Raw genomic sequence first — 24266 nt, forward strand, 5'->3', positions numbered from 1 at the left:
AATAGAAATAAATTAAATGGAACAAAGGAGGTAAGCCCAAATTTTTTTGCTATAAACAGATCTACTGTCATTTAGGGTAAATGATCAGTGAAATAAACTCAGTGCTCAGCAGTTTCCCTCATGGCTTGAGGTGTAGTCTTTGACTCTGGTATTGCACACACTGTAGTAGTGGTGGCCCATGTGCTTCTTTTGCCTTAAGCTTGAGGCTTCATTCCTGTTCGGAATAGCATCTATAGAATATTAGAGCACTCTTAGTCACTGACTCAGCTTTGCTAGCTAGTGTGTTTCAGAATGGAGTTGAGGTTCCTTTCACCTACCATCTTCTTCATCCATTTACTTGAGGAGAAACTATATGGTCAGAAAAACTTGGAAAAGATTGTCTTGGAACGGGTATGTACAAGATATTCTTTCATATTTCACCAATATATAGGCACATAATTCACAACCCTTTGTAATTTAGCAAAACATTAGATACAAGATCAGAAATGGCACTAGATGAGATCCTCATTTGTACCAGAGAGAAATATGAGGACTTGAAAATTGTAGACTTTGCTCTTTTATCCTGATGATTTGTAAATCTCTGTGTAGATCCAGAGACATAAGAGAAGGGATGCATATATTCCTTCTGCTCTTTCCCTTGAAGCTCCACACACACCTGAGGACAGATAACTGCTCTTGTAAATTCTTTCTCAACACATCAGTTTTCTCTATGGTATATGGAAGTTGCTTTAATTCTCAGTATTTATTACTAAAGCTTTTCAATGCACACTCAGGGTTTTGCCAGAACAACATATTTCTAAGTAGCTTGAAATAAATAAACAGATAAAATAGATGCCCTTGTATTTTACTGTTACTCTTTTGTTTGCATAGAATACTCAGAGCAAGATATCCTTTCTCACTTTCTTCTCATTTCTATTTCATTCACACTACATTTTAAACCATGAGGGAGGAAAATAATAGAAGTTTGAAAATTGAAACAGCTGTACCAGAATCAGAACAATGCCATGGTTCATTTCAGTTTTTATTTCAGATAGATTTAACACTCTTGTTCTCTTCCTCTGGCAGCTTAATATGGAAATTGTTTAGTTTAATTATTATAAATGGTCCTGTCAAATAGAGAAAATCACCATGGCCCAAATAAATCACGACAGTATTACAGATTCTTAATTAGAACAAATCCCTAGTCTCAATTAAAAATGAATGTCTGTATCAAGAATCAAAGAAGCTTTTATTTCTCACTCATATTTATATTTGGGAAGGCATCTGGTCTATTTTAAGTGTTTTTTTTTCAATGCTAAAGAGGGTGGAATCTTATAGTTCAATTCTATAAACTGAGTCTTTCCCTACGAGACTCTGAGACATGATCTTGTTATGAACTTCTTGGGAACAGTCTTACAGAAGTGCAGGGAATCATTAAAATTAAAGGCAAGGGACATGTATACATAGGGTATGTGCAAGGATATTGCCAAAATAAGTACATACTGTGTCCAGTGGTCTGCAGTGAAGAGACCCTGCAGCTCTACTTCACCTTCTTAGATTTGGTCTTCAGTTCACAAGTTGCAAGACTACAATAAAAAATAATATATATATATATGTGTTTTCAGTCAGTGCAGTGCAGAATAATACAAGCAAAAAGAAAAAAAGAAAAAGAAGAAACCTTTTCGGATAGGATAAAAGGTTTGAAAGTGTGAAAACAGACTGGCAAACTTAAAAATACGAGGATAGATAGACAGGCAGACACATGGACAGATGGAATTCCTCTGTTCTTTTATTTTCAATCAGTAGGAATATTTCTTCAATGAAGAACTCTTGGAATCGCTTTTCTTCATGGGAAAATATAAGTCTGTAAAGCGGAACAGAATCGTTTAGGAAAAAAAAAAAAGAAAGAAAGAGATGTAAGAATGTTTATTTAACTAAAATAGATGAAATGTGTGGTTTTATTCTTCCTGCTAGTACTGAAACATATGGACTTTCCCGAATAAAATTTCTTGAAAAACTTTCCTTGGGGTAATCAGCTTCATTTACAAGTCCTCATGCAAAGGCATGTTTATCACAAATCATTGCTCTCACATACCCCTTCCACTAGAAACATCCGTTCACCTATTCCTAGTTTGATCCTAAACTTCATCAGTGAATGCTTTATGGTTGAAAGTAAAGAATTTAGTAAGTTAAATAGGAAAGTGATACTATATCTATGTCATATTCTGAGTAACCTGAAGAAATGTTCAGTATAATATAAACAACAGGCAAGAAATATGCAAGACCACACATGAATAAAATGAACAGAATATTCCCTAATATTCTACAAGATATACCTTTTTTCCAGGCCACACAACCAGATCACTTATATTTTATAGTTGTCTCTGATCATCAAATGCAGTTCTGGACAAACTACTTAGAAGTCTTATTGTAACCAAGAAGGCAAATTGGAAGGAAAGATAAGGAAAGAATGCTGGTCCTAAAATGTTACTCATTCAAGGCTTGCCTACAGGTTTACAGTCCCGCACAATATCAGAGCTAAAGCTATAAACTTCACGAAATTGAGCAACAACCTTATTTCTCCTGATGTTTTTTTACTTTTTATCAACAGGTGAAAATTTGGTTGTATTTAAAAACCAGGGGAGAAAAAATCTGCAATTGAAAGATAAGAATATAAAATATGGAAAAAGACTTATTTTAATTTATTCGGGGGGAAGAGATTTTTAACATTTTTCTGTATGTAAAAATCTCCCAGAAAATAGGATTTTTAAAACTATACCTTTATTTAAATGGTGAAAGTGTTTACTGCATCAGTAATGCGTATATTGATAGGCAAAGTTCATCTTAGGATAACAAGGTTCTTGGAATGTTTAGCCCTATTTATGCTTGAATGCAGACTCCTGCTATATCCATAAATTCTAAACATTCAAAAATGTTTAGTGACAGTGACAAAACAAACCAGTACATATTGCCTTTTTATTCTAACAATTTTTTTAAAAAATTTTATATACATATTTATCTTTGGCAGTGGAGTACAATATATATCAGCTATGATGATTTAAAAAAACACGTTGTGTCTTGTTGGCTGACATAGGCTGGAAGTTAAAATTTGGTCTGTATTGAGAAATTATCCGTTGTGTTAAAATTCTTAATTTTTTTCATGATATAAATACATAGAACTTATTTTAATTATTTACATTTCTGATCAATTCTAACAACAACAACATAATCTCCTCTGGAATTATTGACTCAGTCTCCATCATGAATAGATACATTTGCCTTAAACACTCAGCAGGCTTATAGTCGAGGAAGGAAAATTTACTTTCTATGCTTCTCACCATGGAGTCTGAGAGGGTTGTACTCTGACTGCCTACTAAACTATTTTTATGAAATGCCTGAGCCACTCTCCAGGACTGTCACATTCAAGGTCCTTTACACAAGATGAAGCCGAACAGGGAGTTGTGTTTGGACTGTGTACTCCTTGCAGCCAAGTCCCCTCTATCTCAGATGTCAGACTCTGGAAATCTTAGGTAGCAGCTGGTATTAATGTGAAACACGTTCAAATTTGGGGACATTTATGTGAATGTGACCTAGGAGATATTTGGACTTAGATCTCAGCTTTCCAGTCATTACACACCAAAGCATGGAGATTACTCTGGCAAATATCTGCAAAACAGGCAGAAAAGAGTGGGATAGGAATGACTCTGAGCAGACCTACTGGAAAAGTTAAAGTAGGCTACACTGAAGATGGTGGGCTTTGAAACTGGCACGGGTCTTGAAAATACAGAAGTTCTCTTCTGACTTTTGGCAATCCTGACTGTCTGTTGATTTATATCAGTTAGTAATTTTAGCTACTTTGTTAACATCAGCCAATAGCCACACCACGTAGATCAATATGTGCGTTGTAACTTTCTGTATCTTCCACAGATGTGATCATAATCACATGCAAGGTATTTCTTGCCTTGTGTCACACACAATAATCAGCTATTAATCCATCATAAAATACATACGTAAATAATAGAAAGCAGAAGGCATTTTTTAATAATAAACATAATCTGGAACAGGCAAAGATCAAAACTCAGCTGTGGAGATATGTGATTACTCCCATTCAGGGTAAGAATTTCAACATATTTCTGAAGTTTTCAGATAATCAAGCAATCCAAACTGAACCACCAACAGAAGCGAACTAAGCACCGCTGGTTTAGATGGCTGCTTTGATCAAATCAGACTCTTTTATTTTACTGTCCCGAAATTATCCCTCATCCTGAGCTTCACTTGAAGTAATTAGTTGAGGCTTATTGATTTCTTTACATAAATACTTTAATCTCGGCACTGCAGATCTCAGCATATCACTTGTCAGATCCACTTGAATAAAACTCACACATAGTACAAAAGAGGGGGTTGTGACCGGGGTTTACTTTGGCATGAAGGATAGGATACAGTGCTGCCATGTACGTGGTGAACCACAAAACTTATCCTTGTTATTCTTGTCTTCTTGTCAGTGCTTGATTACACATTTCAGAACACATTGTGGTAGGTCTATGTGAGGAAGGCGGGCAATGTGGAAAGAATGAAAGCAAAGCATCTTTACCCATGGTTGAGGATGTGTTCAGGAACCATTTCTGGGCTTAACAGCACATAGTTTAAGTGGAAACAGCTACAAACAAGAAAGATGATGGAGATTTTACAAAGCAATAAAAATCCTTAAATCTAGTTCAGCCAGTACCTGGACCCTAACTGTGCAGGTCAAATCATGGGCATTTTTGGTTTTAGCTGTGGGATTGAGGGTCTGAGAGAGGTGGTGCAGCACAGAGTCTCCTCTGCATTTGCAGCACTGGAGCTTGGATTAAAGTCTCACATTGACCATTTAAGCATTTGTTCGTACTTCCTGGCAGTATGATACGCTTTCACAGCAAGGTTAATCACTTTCACTGACAAAGCCAAGTGTAATACAGGCTCTTGGTCTATCAGCCTGAAAGTCAAATAGGTAAGATATACGAGATCAGGAAGTAAAACAAATCTGTAGCTTCCTCTAGCAAAGTCTGTTCTCAATATCAAGTTCCTCCTGTGTATGGCTCCCAGCTGTATTCATCATACAAAGAGTCAAACCATAACTGTTGTTTAATTTATGGATATTTTTTTTTTTTACTGGGAAAGACACATTATTCCTGACTTGCTCCCAAACAGAGAAAAAGGCAGAACCTCTTGACAGTGTCAGTCCACCTGGTGACTACAAAACCAGCTGAACAGGTGAGCACAGCATTAGGAGTGATGGCAAATGTCATGGGGCCACATGCTCTCAGAAGTCATTGGCAGCTTTGTCACTGCTGTTCCAGTCTTTCAGCAGGGAAAGGAGCAGCTCCATGGCAGTAATGCCTGGAAGAGTGCCCAGATACTGATGGCAGATTTTTGGAAGCACAGTTTCTGATAAGTAAGAAACCTCCAGGTTTGGGACTGGAAAGTGGAGGGGAAAAAGTTTCCTTCAAGCTAAATCTCATTCTGTTTCTGGAAAGAGGTATATTTGCCAGGGAATTTACACATTTAAAATCTGTTTTCAGGAACAGATGGAAAAAAATGTTCACTGAGAATAAAAAACTATCTGGAGAAAGAAAAGAAGAGACAAGCAGTAGTGAAAGAGTCCTTATGAAAGGTCATTTATTAGAGAGAAAGGGAAGACTGAGATCAGAATCTTGATCTTAACAAGATCCAGTCCAGGGTGGTATTCTTTAATGGAAAACTTCTGACAGATTGCAAAGGGAAGCAGTCTGAAAACTCTGCTTCCCAAAGGCCCTCATGTGATTTTGATTTGAGAGCATGAACAGTGCTGAACCCAAATGGCAGGACATCTGCTGACTAAAGCCTAAGAGAGTGCTTTCAACTTCCAGTCTTTTCTCAGTTGCAAAGAATTTCCCCATCGTTTGTAATATTTCTGTTAACTGTTTCTCCTCCATATTGTAAAAATATGTGTCAATGTAAAGTTTTATGAAAAAAATCTATCTATTATCACAGACATCTATTTTTGCAAAAATAATTGTAGCATTTTTTTTCATCTTATATCAAAGTCAGTAGTGTGCAGTAACATCCTGCTAGCTTAGATGCAACGTGTATCACACTTATGGAATCATAGAATCATCAAGGTTGAAGAAGACCTCCAAGATCATCCAGTCCAACTGTCCACCAATCACTTGTATTTCCCACTAAACCAGGTTCTTCAGTACAATATCTAAACAATTCATGAACACCTCCAGGGTTGGTGGCTCTACCACCTCCCTGGGCAGCCCATTCCAGCACCTGACCACTCCCTTCAGAGAAGCTTTTCCTAATGACCAATCTGAACCTCCCTGGCACAAATTGAGGACACATCCCTATGACAAATATTGCATTCAAGTTTTATTCTATATTGTAGTTCCAAAAGTGATAAAATGAGCTAGCCTTTCACGTTCATTTCCCCATTTACATTGTGCCTTATTCCAAATATATGCACATTGTATGCTGACATTTTCAAGATGTAAATGACATACACGCGCCAAATTTTCTAAGAAAATTATGAAGCAAGTTGGTTATAAGTGTTAGCAGCATTTACAAGCTACTAAGTGCATCCAATATCAGCAACATGCTGGTGTGCTCTGCAGTTTTGTGTTTCACAGGACACTGGTGGTTGCAAATTAAAGAAGAAAGTGAACAATAATCTTCAACTTTGGTATTTTCTAATGATCATAAAACTGAGTAATGCAGCTTTCCTGCTGGCAGCGGACATGGTCAGATCTGACACTTTCAGCAACAGGTGTTTTTGCTCTGCAGATCTAGGGCACATGCACCGACCTTCTTCTTCATCTTTGTCCTCACACCTCCTGCTTTTATTACCTTGGGACTTGATTCATACAGAAATTATGATTCACAGAGGTATCATCTAACAAGAGAAACAACCAGTGTGTCTGTGAAGTCAACAGATGGATCTTATTTACACTGGTGTAAATCAGTGGTATGCCTCCAGGTGAGCGGAGTAAGTAGGAGTGTAGGAAGTTGTAGGATAATCTGGCGCACTTTATCCATGGCTGTGCTTGCTTAAAAGCAAACAACTGGCAACTATCAGTGATGGTAAATTTTCTGATATAATCTCAGTAAGTTCAGGGATGACAAAGAGAAAGAATAACAATAAGAATTGTTGCCCACTCATCTCTAGGTGAAGTCCAGGCATACAGAGCTTCATCATCTTCCTGAAGTGGAGTACATGGAGTAAAGCTTCCTCAGAACTAACTTGAGAGTGAGTTGAGAGTGGTTCTGAGAGATGGGAGATCATCCTTATCTTTACAGAAAGGCAAAAGAATCCTTTACAGCAGACGTGTGCCCATGTAATAGTCAGGCATATACAGCATCTGATAGGAAAGGGCCCTCCCCTGGGACCTGCTTGGTGCTTTAGAGAATTACTGCAGAAAATACTGCAAATACCTCAAAAATACACATTTCTCACCAGATTGTCAAAAAGACTTACAAGCATTAACACAGTAATGACTACAGTAGCAATTGTGGTGGTGGTGGAGTATCTCAGGCAAAGCTATTGCACATTTTCACGTATTTTACATTTTGTCTACTTACTGAAACATAATAAAATATTTCTGCAACTTAAATTTTCTTAACAATAAAACAAAGCAAACACATGTCTATCTTTCACGTTAACCATTATCAAAGTATTAAGCCTAACTTACTCTAAACCATCAATTTATGAGAAAGCATCTGTTTACCAGCTGCCAGTAGCTCTCCAAACTAATCAGACTGACCCCAGCTGGAACAGGGATGACCTCCATCAAGTTGAAGAGTTGATTCCTCCAGTGCATACAGATTCAGCAGTAGTTTTGAACTATAGCCTTAGAAACCCATCCTCTGCCTCTTGTAACATATTACATTATTTAAGAATATTGCCTCTGTTCATCCTTCTTAAGAAAAAAAAAAAATAAACACAATAAAATTGGCCAATTTTTTCATTGGGAAAGTCATACTTCTATAATATATTCCTCTGTGGAGTAAAAATAAAAATTGCACCTAACCTTATAGTTCATTAAGTACTGACACATTAATAGATCCGTTAATTATACTAATAAACATGATACTAGAGGCAAGGGAGAAAGAAGCTTTCATACAATCTGCCTTGGGATTTATAACAGTTGGGTTTTGTTCTAACTGTTCTTTGTATAACAGAGGAGGTTTGGATTCCAGGTGCATGTTATTTCCTCCTTGACAGAGAAATGTATGGAAATGAAAACAAAACAATGTCTACCTTTGTGCTAATGTATAAACCCTTGCATTCTTGTACAGCAATAATAAGAGGGAAAGTCCTGACTGGTAAATTTATAGATTTTAAGCATGTTTAAGACTTTAACATCAGCTTCTATTCAGGCACCCTCTTCGTGGTGGCTGCTCCTAGACACTAATCCAATTACTCACAGTTGTGAAAACTTTTGGTCTTAAAGACCTATTAGCATAGGGCCCTTTATCCTGGAAATGCTGCTCAAATATTTTATTAGCTTCTGGGGGCTGATCCTGCTATGAGTAACTGTGTAACGCTCTGTCCACATTGCGCATGTGATTGGACATTTTGCAATGGTAAATGACCTCAAGAGGCAGAGTCAGAATTTCCCTTCATAAATGTGAAGTGTAAATGAAGCACAAAAGAAAAGATATGCCTTGAATTTTCTTAGACACTTGTCTCACTGGAAAAAAAATTGCAAAAGTTGTTGCAAATCAGAAGTATTTTTAATTCATATTGAACAGAGTGTAAAAGAGAAAATGGGTCACAGAGTGATCATTTTTGTAAGTGCAATGATCAGGTAATTGCTGTAATCTGTAAGAGTCGTATGCAGAGCACTTGAGTTAGTTCTCTTTTGTTAGTTTGTTAGTTTGCTATTGTTTCTTTTTTTGTTGATTGATTTCTGGGGGTGGGGTTTGGTTTTGTTGCTGTTGTAATAATCTTCCCCTTTCATCTTTTTTCAGTTTGATTTTTTAAAAAAGTTCTTACACAGATGATTTAGAAGAGAAGAAGAGGAAGAAGAAAAGACAGGGAAAGGGAACGGAAAAGAAGGAAAGGGAAATCTGGTTTCAAGGAACATCTTGTTTCAAAAAAATGACTACTTTTAATAACTGTTGATATGCTACAAAAGTTAAAGGGATCCTGCAAAAGCAGATTCAAAAGACATAAGTAACTCAAAATGCAGAAAATGAAAACTAGAAGAAAGTTCAGTATTAAAACCTTTGTTGGCTTTAGCTGGACACAAAGTGACCTCTTACCTTTGTTCTTTCTGCTTATCTGGAGTCCCCAAAGATTCAGTAAGCTTCACTGGACAGAGGTTCAGCCATTCAATGACTTAATACTGAATCCTGTACTATGTTGTCATGGCTAGAAAATCTCCACTTGTGGAAAATGCTTCTAAACAAGGGCAACTCCTTTATTTATTGTTTGAATATAATCATATGGTTTCCTGCCTTGCACATCTGGTCTTAGATAGTCAGATCTGGAAACGATAGCTTTTTACATTTTTAACCCCACCCTACAGTGTCAGTAAGGACTTGATCCAGATCCCAGTTGGAGTCCTTTCTACTGACTACAGTGGAAATGGAACAGGCCCCCTCTGAATTGCTGTCTCCAGTGCATTGGATATTAAGGAGGAAAGTTTTGAGGGAAAAATCTTTTCTGTCTTATGCTGGTAAGAAACCAAGGATTCTTTACTTGAATCAGCTAGTACAAATTCTGTAGCACAGAAATCTTCATTTGTCCCTTGGTATTCATTAAACTATCTCTGTACTGAGGTTCTTAGTTGCTGTTAAAATATGATTTATTTAGGAAATTACAATAGACTTGATGCTTTTACTATGTGACATTCCGTGTTTAACTTACTCATCTCATACATAAATTTATCTTATCAGCATGTTTCTCTTTAAAAGGCTCCTGAGTCTCATCATGGTTAATTAAAATGAGTTTACTGAAGAACAAAAAAAAAGAGAGAGAGAGAATAATACTTATTGATGCTACTGGTTTTAGAGTATATGTTTAACTATACATTATTAATTCTTAATAAATTCAAGTTGACCGAAAGTCATTTATTTATTTATTTTCACTGAGAAGGGGGATTGGGGGGATGGGTAGAGTTTCCATTTTTTCCTTTGTCATAATGCAATTTAACAAGAAAAAGTAGTCTACTTTTACAAACAAATAAAGCAGTATGAGAATTAGCCCACTGTGCATAAAGATTCAGGTTTGGTTGGGTTTCTGGCTAGGAACCTTTCCTAGGAACACTATTCAGTATCTAGATAAAAGGAGAGAGGTGCTGTCATTCTGTCAAAACTGGGTCCATGAAGTGCAGATACAGGCAGTAGAGCTGAATAAATACAAGCATGGGGCAAAGAACATGAGATTAGCACTATTCCCTACTTACCTGAATGGAAATAAACAGTTTTCCTGTACAATCCTTACCCTAAAGAAAAATGCAGTTTCTCTTTTAAGGAGACCACATATGTCCCATTTGTAAACCATTCAGCATGGCAGTATCCGATACAATAGAAAAAAAATTATTTTCATGTTTATGTGGGCTATGGTTCAACAAGACAGAAAAATTGGCTCTGGGGTTCTTCCTATCAGATCCAAAACTCCATGGCCACATGCCATGAAGCACTGATCAAGTGTAAACCCACTCTGCTGGTTCAGATTTGTTCAAAACATCTTGAAAGATTAACTGGAGGCCTATGCACTGGACCAGGGAGCATCTGTTCTCACACAGATGGTAAAAATCTGCCATAATAGCACAAAATGCCAGCTAATACAGTTCTAGTTAGTTTGGTTTGCACATGTTCTGGATTATATTTATAATGATGAGTGATCTAGCATTGTCTCACAGTGAAGTCAGGGCTCTAGGAATTGTAGCAGTGAGCAAGCTGCTCATTGTCAATGCACAGATACTGGATATCTTTGCTTCTGCACAACCTACATTCTTTATTCCCTCTCCAGTAAACATACAAGCAGACAAAGTGTACCTGCGGTAGGATAACCAGTTAATAATGGCATCCAACCAAGCTCTTCTGTAAACACTCCCTAAAGAGGTATGGTAAAGTAAATGTCTTTGAGTCTTGAGTATTGAGACTTCTGAGGTGTATGACCTGATAAACTCATTGATATAAACTTTAAAAGTGTCTATCACTTTTAGCAAAAGATGAACTGTAAACAATTGAAAAAATTCATATAATTTTTCATCCTTTTCCATATAAAAAGATTTGGTCAAATCATATACCATATATCCACCCTCCTGTTATCTCTGGCTTGAATAAAGAGATGCAATTTTCTTCTACATTAACAAGATCATTAATAAGATAATAAATGTAGGGTGCTTTCCAAAACTCACTCAAACTATAGAACATTTTCTATAAACTACAGCAACTAGTGAACTGAATTGCGTACCCGGTGCCTTGTACATATGGATCTCAAAAGGAGGGACTATTAGCAAATATATTCCCAACTGTTTCTGTGAAGCTGCAATATTGGGAAAAAATATTTTGCTTCTGTGACATTGTTTGCTCTTCTGAGTCTTTAACTTTGTGGGGTTTTTTGTTTTGTTTTGTTTTGCTTTGCTTTGTTTTGTTTGTTTTTGTCTTTTTACCTCTCCAGAATCATAGAGGGTTTGCTTGGAACTCCTTCTTGAGAGACCAGAAGGAATGTTCAGCATGTTTTTTGTAACAGCATACCCAAGACTTCACAGAAAATACTGACTCACATTTATACCAGTAAAATGCTTTTAAAGATTTCACCAGGGGTTTAGCAGGAAAAATATATTGTAGTTCTGATGATTCAACATGCCATTTCATAGCTACACATCATTAACACATTAAAATGGTCTGTTTCATTTATTTTTTCATCTATATTTCTCTCACTTTGTTTTTGTCAATTCTCCAGAGATTTTTTCTTACCATTCCCTTGTATTCTTGAATCTGGAAAAAGAAGGCTTTATAATCATTACTTATTCAACTGAATGCAAATTTTAGTGCTTTGAAAAAAGAACATTCTCAGATGAGCATTTTCTTCTCAGCACTCCTCTCTGACCATTCTTTGGCAAAATTTTTCTGGTTACTTATTTACTTGTTAATTTCTTCCTAATCTGAAAAAATTAAGTATTCTCTGAAAGAAAATTGAGTAATTCCGAAGGAATATATTATGAAATTTTTGGATTTAAAATTAATTGAAGTTTAATTTGCCAAAAATTTAATTCAGCACTTGAGTCTTGACATTTAAGTGAGTTTCCTTTATTTTTACAGTTCATATGTATTTACAACATAGAGTGGTGAGTTACACAGAAAGCCTTCCGGAAATGATTATGTCAGTTTTCAAACAAGCAGTAAAGTACACATGACACTGCATCTATGATAATAAGAGTCATAGTTTATTCATTCAGCAATAACATTGCTCTCATGTGATACCTACTATTTTGGGATTGAGCTGGCACTGTTCTGGGATGCAGAGTATAGTGCTCTGTGTTTTTTGCCCTAATGACTTGATTTACTTGGGTATCTCTGCACTGCACTAAATGCATCCACAGCAGTAATGAAGTTATATCAGAAGGCAAACTAAGATTTTTCAGTATGTTTTATCTAGAAAGAAAACACTTCTGGTATGCAGAACCTTACATAAATTATTTTCTTATATACTTATTTTCTTTTCACTTCCTTTTTTCCTGTGTAATGCATATAGGTTCCACTTCTATGCTTGTGGATGGATCTCATCGGGTCCCATGGACTACAAGTTCTTTAGATGGTTTCAAACCCAATCTTCATTTAGTGGGCAAACCTCCCAGTTTTACCTTTTCATTCTGCAACTTGGGCAGTGCAGCTAAGAGACCTTGCTGTTGAAGACTGAGGCAAAGAACTCATTGAGCACCTCACTTTTCTCCATATACTTCATGACCCAGTTACCCAGTCTAGTCAAATCTGCTCATGAGTAGTTTTCAAAAGCGTGAACTACAACTACCTTAAATTTGGGAACCAAGAAAATTCTTTGAACTGACTATTGGAGCACTTGTGTAGTACGTTCAAATGTGTGTCTGGACAACCATCTGCCTTGCTCACTTTTGGTAAAAATCCATTTAATAATTTCAGATTATTGATTCTGGATGGGTTTGGAGACAGAACCAATCTTAGTCCATTGCTTTTCCATCTCTGGATGATTGTTCCCATCATTTTATCACGTTTCCATTTGATCCAACTGATGAAATTGTTCTTAGGGCTATGCTTTAATTTGGATAACTTAAATGATCTGGGTTAAAAATAACTCTAGCCTGAATAAAGGCCTATTTTAAGCTTGCTATGTTGATGAAGATGAGCTATCAAAATATGTCTGTTGTAAACAACATATGGACCTTTATGCATTCAGTAGAGGCCATATGAAACTCAGCATGTTCCTTAATGAATTTCTGTGATTAAATAAATTAATTAATAACACATTTTTCTCAAGCCTCTGAACTTAATTTCCTCAGTGTCTTGGAAAGAAAAATAGCCTCGGAGAGTAGTAATTTGCTTTACACTGATACCATGTAGACCACTTGAGAAACATCAGAATCATGAGAAATAAGCAAGTATTCATAGTCCAACTCCCTTGAAAGGGCCATTCATTGCCTACAAACCCTCCACAAATTGTGATTAGAAAAACATCTATTAATGAATAGATCACAAAACAAATATGCAGACTAGGCTGCCTTTAAATAGTGAGTGAATATGCCCTTTGGAACACAGATTGTTGAAGCTTCTATCACTGCATGTGCTACTGAGGATGGTAATCAACATCTTGCCTAGCATGACTGAGGCTGCACAGGCCAAGGAGACTCTCATAGGAAGGCCAAAGATTCAGCACCTTGGATATCAAAAACATAATTTGGCCACTGTTCTGTCCATTTAAAAGGTTAGATATTGAAAAAATCAGTGTCAGAAACATTAATGCACTTCTACCCTGGCTAAAAAATGGAGAACAGTGTTCCTCGAGTCAGCAATCTGCTGCTTCGAATCGGTTATATGACTGACTTCCTGCATGCTACATGCAGCACCTGCTGCTCTCTGTAGTAATCTGGAGAAAGCCAGGCAATCTGAGCACGCATTTTTCACTCATGACTTCACGGTAACTAAAAGCCTCTGACACACAGAATTTTCATGTTGTTACAAGAACTGCTCCAGACTAACAACCTCTCCCTCTGTCAAGGGAGAAACTAAAGTTTGAGTTGGAAACCTGGGTTCCAAATATATCTTAATCTGTTTTTTGCACAGAAAATTGTCTGTTTGCAGTATAATCTGCTACATTAATGCATTTGTTGTGTTGTTGTTGTTGTTTTTTTATGTCAGCAACTGTATGTTGCTCAGCACTTATGGTAGAAACTAGAATTAGAGGCTGGACACACTCCGCATAATGAAAACCATTTTGGCAATTCCTGAGGATTTTCCAGATAATATTTATATTTATATTTTGTTTTGTTTATACCAACAAAAATTGATAATAACAGGAAATAGATAAAGTAATAAATAATGTCTTTGTTGTGTAGACAAGAAAGAACAAATTTATTATGCTGTCTTTTCAAAGACAAGCTGAATACTGTTTGCAATCAGAAACACGTGTCTCATCAGCATCTTTGCAGCCAGATTAGAAAAGTAATGATGTCCAAATTGTGCTGCCACAGATGAGCATATATAAAAGCTGTACTGTAAAAACAAAAACAAAAACAAAAACAGCTAATGCATTAAAATCCAAGATTTCTCTTGGATTCATGAAGACTTTGTAGAGTATAATTTTTTTGCCTTTTTTCTTATACATACATAATAACTAGTTTTCATCAACAGAGATTAAACATATCTTTATAAAATTATAGTCCTGTGCATAAGGAGAAAAAATCTTATTTCCCTTTCCTTCTGATCTGCGTAGTTGCACAAGTCTAGTTTTATATACACACTTTCAAGCTTTGAAGCTACAGTGTTTTTAATGAATGAATATGATGAGAGAGACAGATGATTAACAATCAATTCACTACATGTTCAAATTACTAGGTGTAAGAGCGTACAATAAATCTCCCAAGTCAGAAACCAGAAAAATCATGGATTTGTCTTTTTAACAAAAAAAGATTAAATGTGATGTAATACAGCAAACAACTCCATAGAATATATCCTTGTTGCCAAGAAGCTAAGTTGAATATCCCAGGCAGACTTTTATATAATCTTATATAAATATGGAAGAGTAAATATACCATATGAGGCCTAAGATTCATTAAGCAAACAGTGAACACTTTGCACAAGTATAGGAAAAGGATATGCATACAACAGTGCTCACTGATATTGCCACATACTCTACCTTTGTGTTTAATGTACCTGTGAAGCTGAATCTGCTTGATATTTGCAGGTAGGTCACCTTCGCCCTAAACAATCTGAATCAACAAAATGAGGTAATGCCCCCTCTGACTCTATTGGTAATGCTATTCTATCTTGCAGAAGAGTTAGTAAGAAGCATGAGTCTGGATTAACAGCACACAAATTGCAACACATGACTCTAATAGTTTACAACCAAATGCAGAACCATATGCAAATAAAGGATACAATATATGGATGCTCAGGCATCACGAAGTAGGTCCTCAGGACAACTGACCAGTGGCCACAACATGCTGCCTGGTTTTCATATGCTTCTCCTTAAATTCTGCGCAGCATTCCCAGCAGTACTCCACTCTGCAAGCAAAGCAATCACCATTACAAAGTCAGCATTTTTCAGCAATGCCACCCCAGAGTATCTGATATATCATCTTTCTGTATCTGGGCAGGATATAATTGCTAAATCTCTACACTAAAGATTTTTTATGGCAGCTATAATTTGATCTCTATCCTTGATGTGGTTTGAACGGCCTAGGAGAGACAGCTATTTTACGTGCATCAACATATTTTTAATTTACTAAGTTAATATAAAATCTAATTTATACGAGATATGAATAAAGTATTGCATCCAAGAGATTAATAAATTCTCCTAATTTGTTTTCTAAATGATAGCATTTTTTCCAAAATACCCTTCAGATAGATGACCAGATAAAGATGTATTTCTGTGCATACAGATACATTTCTTTAGAGTGTTGTTCCATACTGAACTAACTGTAATGCAGGTTCTCTGTGCTTTCCAAAGGAATATTTGTATCATGTATGATTTATCATACTGTTTTATGTTTAGGTAATTTAACTTTTTGTAAGATGGTTCTACTAACATGAAAAGTTAATACTTTGGAGGCAATCATCACGTCCAAAACTATGTTTAACATATGTATCATGTAAGATTCTATTAAGAGGGTAGAAAATTGGGTCTTATATGTATATGCAGTTTCCAAAAGTTTCTGTATTTTAGCAATAGATTCGGACTTTAAAATGTTTAGGGAGGAATCTCTTGATTGGAAACAACCTTTTTTTAAAATTATATAACCTATTGGTTTTGGTTTATCAGAGTAGAAAAAGTACAAAAGCTCAAACTTGCAAGACATCTTTCTTCCAACTCTGTAATTAGCAAAGCCTAACAGTGAATCTAGTACCAACATCAGAATGCCTTGCAAATTGTTGAAGATGAGCCTAAAAGATACAATTAATTCCAGAATCAGGACAAACAAATTACAGGCACATATCCTGATGTTTTATCCAAAAATGCCGCTCTCTAGGGAAATAATTTTCTCTGTTCAGTGTCACTTTATATTAGCCACCCATCATCTGGTCATCAAATTCAACTTTTCCTTCAGTGCCAAGTCTATTTTCAAGTTTCTACATTCCTTATGTGTCACTGAATCTTCTCTTTCTCCCCAAGTGTGCTGGCTGTCCAGGCTGGGTCAAACGTCAAATATGTCTGGTGTCTTTAGAGGGATTTTTTGTTTGCTTGTCTTTTTTACAGATCTTTCTGTTTTCTTGTGCTTGCACATCTTTTCCATTCATTCATTCAAAAAAGGGAGGTATTGAACTGAGATGTGGAGAAGTTTCTGTGTGGTCCTTAGGCCACTTGTGTGGGATGGTATAACCCAGTGTTACCTTCTCAGGGTACTAATCCTTCCCTGTTGATTTAATTACAACAGGGTATTTCTTTCCTTTTATTCTTTTTTTGTTTTCCTGTTAAAATTGCATATTTTCTTTCTTCTGTTTTTGAGAACCTCTGCCCAAAATTCTGATCCAGCTCGCTGTCAGATGAATTTGGATTATTTCCATTGAGTTCAACCAAAAAGTCACTTTCTCCTCTGCTTTCCTCAGAAAAATCCTTTGCAAAATCCAGTGAAGCATTATTATGACTGGGGAAGCATTTTCTGGGAAAGTTACTTGCATTAAGTTACACTCAATAGAAGCACAACATTAAAAGACTTTTGCAAATGGAATATCCAAAACCATGGTTGCAGCTTTTTCTCGTGGAACTGGGAAACACACACTTTCTGATTCAGTGTGTGCTGCCTCGAGTGCTTTTGTGATCTTCCCACTTTTCAGTGATTTGGTACATGAACAAAACAGGTGTAGCCCAACCAAAAATGAGGTGGTACTAAAACTGTTTTCAAAACTTATCCCTGTCCAGAAGTACTTTGAAAAGGTTTTCCATAGCTCAGAAAAGTGCACGGTACAAATCTAAGTTTTACATTGTTACCCTAGCTGGGCCCACTGCTCAAGCCTGTGTAGGTCCTTATGATAATATTATACTAGATAACATATATATTTTATATGACATTACAGCCCTCAGTATTATTTGCTGGTCCATAAGATGTATACTTCTTCCTATTGTTTTGCTAACTCCTTTCTTCTAATGTCTTCCTTCTTCCACATTTTTATATTTTCGCAATATTTCAAAGGTACTCAATAATAACACTACAATATTACCCTTTTAATAATATTATTTATGAATGCATTTTAGTGAAACAGAAGTCTCTCAGGTCTTTCTTAAAAAAAAAAATAAAAAAAAATAAAAAAAACACCTTTTAGTTTTACTTGGCTAATTAGTATTTTTATTGGCTTTGTTTCCTGCAATGTTTCCTATAAATTCTTCTTCCAGATATAAACCCTTATTTACCCTCTTTGTACCTTGGATGAAAATGCAAGTCAGACATAACAAAGAATCCACAGTAGAACCACAGGATGGAGGGTCTCCTAGAAATGGAAATATTAGAAAGCTCAATTGCTTACCAAGCAAAGATAGAAATCTTCACTTTTTAAAACTCATATAATTATAGGAGTAGAGTCAATAAGAAGTGAACGCAAATGCCTCCATTATCTAATTTCATGGTACTTATATATAGAAGAAAAGATCAGATATCTACTAAATATCTCAAAAGGGTGGGTCTTCATAATGGAATGCTTCTTCTTTGTCTGTTCAAGAAAAATCCTTCCTCTTTTGCCAAAACACTCTTACACAGATGTCAACACACATATATATTTTTTTTTCTTATTCTTTTTTTTTTCCCTTCTCCTGCGCCATTTGGGTGAATTTTATTACTTTTCTGGTAAGGGAGGGGGGTTGGTGAGTACTGGTAATCACAAAGCAATTTATTTATGAGCCCATTTCCTGCTGGCTTTTTAAAAGATACACATTTGGCAATTGTGCTTTGACGTTTTGTTATTATTAGCATTTGGAGGAGAAGAAACAAAATTAAAGCACTTCCCTCAGTGAAGCTTCAGCATTTTCATTACTGTTTACACTGACAGCAGTAGCATAGAACTTTAACTGTAACATACAGTCCTGGCCCAGTGTTTCTCACCAGCAGCAATAAAACTGAACTGATGCCCTACAGGATTTTGTTTTAATCCGTATGGCATTAACTTTCCATCATGTGGCACTGGGCTTTAATGAAATCACTATGAGAAGGTAATGGGTAGCTGCAACAGGTGCTGATGCTGTGCTGCCTGTGTGCCTGGCTCTGCTCAGTGCCTGTCTTTGCCTTTTCCCTTTCTACCAGAGCTGAAAGGAAGAAATCAAACTCATTATGATAACCCAGCTGTAGCTATCCTAGCTCAGATCTGGATCTTGCAGTCAAGAAAGAGGTACTAAGAAGAAAACAGTTCGGCTTTGCTTTACTTAAAGCTTTTTTCTTGTGGTTGGGATGGTCCCAGAGAGTCTCTTTTTCCAGAGACCAGAAACACAGAGCCTTCTTTTCCCCAGTTCTTCCTGTCTCAGGACCTGCCTGCTTTCTTTCTGCCTGAAGGCTGCCATGGCAGTGTCTATCTATTTGAATACATCCATAAACACATGCAAACTTATACATCTGTTTTATTTTTTCTTAAACTGAAGAAAAGTTATATGATTTTCTGTGAACTGTAATGTTGACTTTTATCTTGTGCATATTAAAATATTATAGACAAGTCCTGTTACCAAGATTTCACTCTTGTCTTTTTGCTCTTTACTTAATTTTACTTCTCTTAGTTTAAGATAACTCGCTCTAGTCTCTTTGGACTAAATCCTAAACATTCTGCCTTCAGAAGAAAAGAAAACAGAAACTCCAGAATTCAAAATCAGATAATCAGAAACAACCAAATTACAAATCCCATTGCATGGCCTGATTCTCTCAATTTCATCCTTGCTACCACAGTCTGTTTGTTCCCTTCACTTTTCTGATCTCTCTTTCTCTGTGGGCACTCACTTCATAACTTCCTTTTTGTCTTCTTCACTCATCATCTTTTTCCTACAAACTGCACCCACTTCTTTGTTCAAAGTACTCAAACCATTCATTCCAATTCCTAACCACAAAAAAAACCTGTCCATTAAAATTAATCTAGACATTTTTAATCAACTACAACTTACAATGACAGATTACATTAATTAAACTATTAAGATATTTTAGCAGTTTACAGCCAAAGAAATTAAGCTACTAATTAAGCTACTGTAAGTGTTGAAATCCACTTCTCTACATGTCAAAGCCACATTCTTTTTTTCACTTTTTTTTTTTTTTTTAAGGTGGGGGTATTAAATACAAAATACTAATTTATTTGTCATGCTCTACTTGAGTCACTGTACAAAGAAACTTCACTGTTTGCCATCTTCCATCCATCATGTGGACAGTGAGAAATTGTCCCTCATCTCCTAAAGTGGTTGCACCACGCAACTGGAATTCACAATGTAGGGAATCTTCATTGTCTCAACCTCGCCATGATCTGGTTTATAATACGCCAACACTTTATACTGTGTTAATCAAGAATGTGTCGGAGGTACTGATGGTAAGTAGAAGGGAAGAGGCCTATGCAAAGCTCTACATCTGATTCATTGAATCATGTGATCCAGAAAATAAAATAAAATGAAATCAGTTGCAGCAGCTGGGTATTGTATTATAATCTGATTCAATCCTCCTTGTCTTTAGAGAATAGAACACATTTGCTTTATTGTACATTCTCCCTAACTGTACTCAGTACAACCACAGTCCTCAGCTGCACAACACAAAGGTAGAGTTTGAAACAGAATTTAAGCAGTGCTCTTTAGATTGCCTAAAACTCATTTTGTTCTAGTAGCCAAATTAAAAAGTTGCATTTGGAGCAGTTAGATTTCAAAGTCCATTCTATCAAAGGGAAAGAAATTCAAACACTAGCATAGTCTAAACACAAAGTTGAAATGCAAAGGCTTATGGAACTTATTTTAATAACCAAGTACAAAGTCAAGTTTGGAAGGAACAGGAGGAAACACCACCAGGATAAGCTTGACTGAAATGGAAGAGTGATGTACCATTAATTTCAGACCTTCTTTTATTCAGATCTCCTGAATATTAATTTTCTTTTTGACTTCTTCATGGCTATTTCCTGTCTTTTCTACTTTCTTCTCACTTATTTCTTTAACATTTGAAGAAGAAGGATCCACATAAAGAAATGTATCCTTTTCTTTATTTTTTGTCAAGTTGGTCCAGAATTCATATTGTGACTCCAAGAATTGGTGCTGATATTTTACTATCTTCTTTATTCATTTTTTTACAAAACAATTTTTCCTTTGGCTTGTTAGTGTAAAAACAAGAACTTTTGTATGTAAATATGTCTTCACAAGATAATGTGAATTAAAACTATTTTTGTGACATCCTAAAGAAAAATAACAGAGAAGAAGAAAACATTTTTTTGAAAATGGGATCTCTGAAGTAGCTCTGAGAAAAAAGAATAAGGTAACATTGAAAGCAAAGAGCTTGCAGTCCATACGCTGAAATCATGATCTGTAATCCTATAATTCAGGAAGAGGACAAAGAAAGGAAATGAACATTTTTTTGTGACTAGTATTCTGCCTGCATAAAGAGGTAACTGAATATGTGATCATGTAGTAAATGCTTTGTTTATCAACTCTGTGTAGGTAAAATGCTTTGTCTCATTTTTTTTTTCCCCATCCAGCAAGATATTTGGATAAGCACAAGCAAATCATTGCTAGTGAGTCTTTTGACTCTACTGGATATCTGTAACATAGCAATTCTAACCATCACAGTTGTGCTTATTGTTTAGTATAACATGATCCACACACAGGGAAATTCTTTTCATATATATAACACTGGCAAAGCTCACCCACTTAAAGCTGTTTCCAATGTAAATAGGAAAAGTACTATATTAGAAATCCATTTGTTTTTAGTTTCTTTCAAAAGTTCCTGAACATTAAATTTGACATCAGTTATTTATTTTCTATTTGTTAGTTTATAAGAAATGATATTTTCAAATAGTTTTCCAAAGAAAAGCTCAACCAGAAGATGAGAGATTAGACAAGCCACAGCAGGGAGGATAAAGAAATTGATTTTAACTTAAGGCTTAGGAGTGAAACTTTAAAATGCATCTTAAAACAAACAAACAAACAAAAAAAAAACACTAAGTTAATATATGAAAATTTGATTGTTAAGACATACAAATGTATCATACAAATTAGTTCCATTAGTTCCATTACCTGGGAAAATGTCCAAGGGCTTATTATCAGGAAAACAAATTCTTTCCTGGACCAATCCATGTCTCAGGAGAAATGCTGTTCAGACAGAGATCATCTGCCTAAATACCATCTTTAGTGCTGCTTGAATCCTTTTTCGTAAAATCATATTTTTCTGTGGCAATCTTCTCTGGAAGATTGGTATTACAGCTTTATCTTCTACTACACAGAATAATGTTTTTTATGTGCTTTATGACTAAATAAGAGAATCTATCTTAAACAGCCAAGGAGAGGCAATATTTAACCACAGAACTCTAAAATCACACAATAGAAGAGCAACAAAAGAAACTCAAAGACAGAAAGACAGAAGAAAATTCAGACTAAAATCACACTGATCTAATGAAATTTGCACTGAAGGCAGAGCAGAGATGGCAGTGTCTGTGGTGCTCTTTTTGTATCTTCAGGCTCAATAAAATCACATCTTTATTTCTTTTTTATAGATTTTTTTTAAATGCTAACTTTCTGATGTTGTAATGACGATAAATATTGGAAGTTTGAATGTTTAATATCACTCAAGATATTTTTCTTGGTGACTTTTGGAAACAATCAATAAAACTAGGTTGAATTCTTTAATCCACTTTCCTCACTTCTTCCCTTCCTCCCTTCCTTCCTTCCATGCAATTTTTCTTGATTGTTAAAGTTAGGGGCATATATTACAAACTTAAAAACCTGGAGGCAAATAAGAGTATCTTAGAGGAAGATATTTGGGTTTTGTTGTTGTTTCTTTTATTTTTTTATTGCCAGCATTATTATGCTAATCAGTCAATCTTATGTTTTTAGAAGAGGAACACGATTTCTGTGCAACTGAAAGTGGTAATGCTGGTTAAATCTGTAAGCACTAAATTGGAAATTATTGTAGGATTATGATCTAGGGGTTTGTCTACAGAGAAAACTTAAAGTAGCATACCTGCTCGTTATTAACCCTTTATTTAGATGCACTGACTCTGATAAAGCTGTTGTGTTTTAGGATAACTTTGTACACTGAGGTGTCCAGTACAAGAAGACATATAAACAAAATTCTGGGACTATGAAATAGAGCTCTCTTGAAATCCTCTGCCTCAAGGGCAATCCAGATGCCTCAGCACAATGTAAACTAATTGAAGTAAAGTGGATTCTGATTATTTGCTCCAATAAATGTTGCTTCGGTGGATTTTCTGTTTATTTGTTTGTTTTTCTGGCCTGTAAACAAACGAAAGACATGAAAATGACAGATGTCATTACACTGGTCATTTTATGGTGGTCACATTGTATATGAAATCTGCTTCTAATTCATCCTTAGGGATTTGGGAGACATACTAAAAAGAGCTTAAGAAAATTATTTTTCGTATAAGCATTCCCAATGTTCCAATCAAATATCTTGTTTATAGAAAAATCAATAAACAAACACAGTAGGAAATCAAAAGAATACCACTAAAACAGAGGTATACCATCTTTTTAACTAACTTAAAGAATTTTGAATTATAGGATAAAGTCCATATTTCAACATTTTTCTATATTAATTTCAATATTAAAGCAAGATAAATTAAATACTAAAGTTCTTCATACTATGCATATATTTCAGATAATTAAATTAGAAATTTAGTTTTAAGATTCCAGAATATAAGGAAGTACTGGCATCAGATTTTTCACTTTTCCTGTTAGTTTTATGCAAATTTTCTCATGTAAAAATGTATGTAAAAAACATACATTTGTTAGCTTACAACCATTACCATAGAATTTTTAAGGTTTCATTCTACATAAAATGTGAATTGTTCCAAGGACTCTCACAGCTCTACCTTAAAATATAAATGAGTCACTGTGCTTGCGAAGTCAGTCAGACAGACATTATATTCTCTTCACCTCAGGAACTGGCCTACTGGTGGAGACAGACTTGAGAGAATCTTTGGCCCTTGTTTTTATGATCTTGAATTCTTGTTGGCATCACATAGCTGTTTGACATCCTCCAATTTATATAACATATTTAATCAGCTTATTCCAGGTCACTGCAGTAGGCAGTCAGACTTGTTCTTGATGACATTGCTAACTTGTACAATCATGGAAGAGGAGTTTTGACCTGTATTCATGTAAGTGTCCCCTGCTGAACTTGGTCAGGCTGCACTTGCCAGCCATTGTACATCTCAAGCAAATGTTTTGCTTGCTACATGTTGTATTGTATTACAGTTGTTACAGCTGTTCAATGTTTTTCTAATGGTTATTATAATGGAAGATAATATTTTCACTGAAAATATTCCTTGTCTTTGAAAACATTTTAAATAAGGAAACAATGTGGTAGTTTAAAGATAAGAATTCTTTCAATTTATAGTTTAGTTTCCTCCCTTCCCTTCCCTTCCCTTCCCTTCCCTTCCCTTCCCTTCCCTTC

General features: G+C 35.6%; 1 long non-coding RNA gene across 1 annotated transcript in view; it reads right to left on the reverse strand.

Annotated features, from left to right (window-relative positions):
• Positions 1-1750: 1750 nt before the first annotated feature.
• Positions 1751-24266, reverse strand: part of LOC122180570 — a 57734-nt gene continuing 35218 nt past the window's right edge. The window contains exons 4-6 of the long non-coding RNA XR_006179165.1: positions 18064-18129; positions 15583-15708; positions 1751-1843 (exon numbers count right to left, since the gene is read on the reverse strand). This is a non-coding gene — a long non-coding RNA (uncharacterized LOC122180570). The remainder of the gene's footprint in view (positions 1844-15582; positions 15709-18063; positions 18130-24266) is intronic.

This window comes from Lagopus leucura, unplaced genomic scaffold (genome assembly GCF_019238085.1).
Source record: "Lagopus leucura isolate 7727_CA_CO unplaced genomic scaffold, USGS_WTPT01 Super-Scaffold_100008, whole genome shotgun sequence".
NCBI classification, from domain to species: Eukaryota; Metazoa; Chordata; class Aves; order Galliformes; family Phasianidae; genus Lagopus; species Lagopus leucura.